This window comes from Chrysochloris asiatica, unplaced genomic scaffold (genome assembly GCF_000296735.1).
Source record: "Chrysochloris asiatica unplaced genomic scaffold, ChrAsi1.0 scaffold00199, whole genome shotgun sequence".
In the NCBI taxonomy this organism is placed as follows: Eukaryota; Metazoa; Chordata; class Mammalia; order Afrosoricida; family Chrysochloridae; genus Chrysochloris; species Chrysochloris asiatica.
In genome coordinates this window covers 4,597,634-4,599,568 of record NW_006408717.1, presented here as the reverse complement: position 1 = coordinate 4,599,568, position 1,935 = coordinate 4,597,634, and positions in this window count along the sequence as shown.

Genomic DNA, 1,935 nt, shown 5'->3' with positions numbered 1-1,935 from the left:
GCACTGTAGGATCAGCACTGGACTGCAAACCACAAGGTCGTTAGTTCAAATTTACTAACTGCCTCTTGGAAACTGTATACAGACTCACTAAGAGTTGGAACCAACTCGATGGCACTTAACAACAACAACACTGCTGTGTAAGGAACCCTGGTGGCAAAGTGGCTAAACACTCAGCTACTAACAGAAATGTTGGCAGTTAGAACCTTTCAGCAGCTGGAAGAAAGATGAGATTGTCTGTTTTTGCAAAAAGATTACAGCCTTGGAAACCTTATGTCCCATAGGGTCAATATGAGCAAGAATTCACTAGAGAAATAGGTTTGGTTTGTGTTTGCTAATGCCATGCAACATAGGAATCCAAAATGTATTGGCTTGAAGCAACAGCATTTATTGTTTCTATTTCTGTAGTTCAGGAATCTGGGTGCAGCTGAGCTAGATCTTCTGGTTCAAGGTATCAGCCACAGCTACAGCTACAATCTGCTATACAGATCACTCTATAGGGCATCTCGGTCCATATGTGGCACAAATGGTTAAGTCCTTAAATACTAGCCAAAAGGTTAGCAGTTTGAACCCATCCAGAGGCACCTTGGAAGAAAGGCATGGAGATTTGTTTCCAAAAGTTCACAGCCTTGAAAACCCTTCAGAACAATTCTATGTTGTACACATAGGGTTGCCATCATTCAGAATTGGTTCAACAGCAAATTTACACAACAGAGGGCAACTCAAAATAAGTCAATGTGCTTCTTCAAAGCAAGCAAGAAGATACACACAGAGAGGGTGCTACCAAAAGAAAGCGACTGGCAAGGCAGAAGTCACAGACTTTTTTTTTTTTCAATTAGTTATCAAGATTTATTGGAAGATTATTATAATAGAATATTGTTCCACTAGAGATAGCCACATTAACCTAGATTCAGAAAAGGACATGGAAGTGGGGATATCATTTCTTACATCAAATGGAACTTGTTAATACCAGAGAATATCAGAAAGACATTTACTTGTGCTTTATTGACTATGCTAATGCATTTGACTGTGCAGCATGACAAACTATGGATAACATTATGAAGAATGGCTATTGCAGAACACTTACTTATGCTCATGAGAAACCTGTATATAGACCAAGAGGCAGTCATTCAAACAGAACAAGGGAACACTGAATGGTTGACAATCAGGAAAGTTGTGCACCAGGGTTATGTTTTTACATACTTATTCAATTTGTATGCTGAGCAAAAAATCTGAGAAATTGGTTTATATGAAGAAGAAGGTGGCATCAAGACTGGAGGAACACACATTAATAATCTGTAATATGCAGATGATACAATCTTGAGTGCTCAAAGACCAGAGCCTTCAGTGCAGATTGTACCTCAATGTAAAGAAACCAAAACTTCTCACAACTGGACCAATAAATAACATCATGATATATGGAGAAAATATTAAAGTTGTCAAATATTTCATTTTGCTTGGATCTACAATCAACACTTATACAAGCAGCAGCCAAGAAATTGAACAACGTATTGCATTAGACAAATCTACTGCAGAAGACCTCTTTAAAATAGTCAAGAAAAAAGTTTGAGGAATAAGATGCACTGGTCCCTTCTGAAAACATATCCAAAGTACTTAAGAGGAAATACCACCATTATTCCTTCTAATGAGCATCCTAACTGTGTTTCCATGACAACCATTTTTGGTCTTCTGATGGTGGTGGTAGTGGTGGCGTGTTGTGGAGTTGATTCTGACTCATGGCGACCCTGCATGGAGTTTCCGAGACTATAAACCTTTATGGGAATAGAAATTCTCATCTTTTTCCCGACGAACAGCTGGCTGTTTCAAACTGGTGACCTTAAGGTTAGCAGCCCATCTTGTACCCACTACGCTACCAGAGCTCCTTTTGTTTTTCTGGTAGTCAATGGTATATTTAATATTATTTACCAAGGTCGTAAC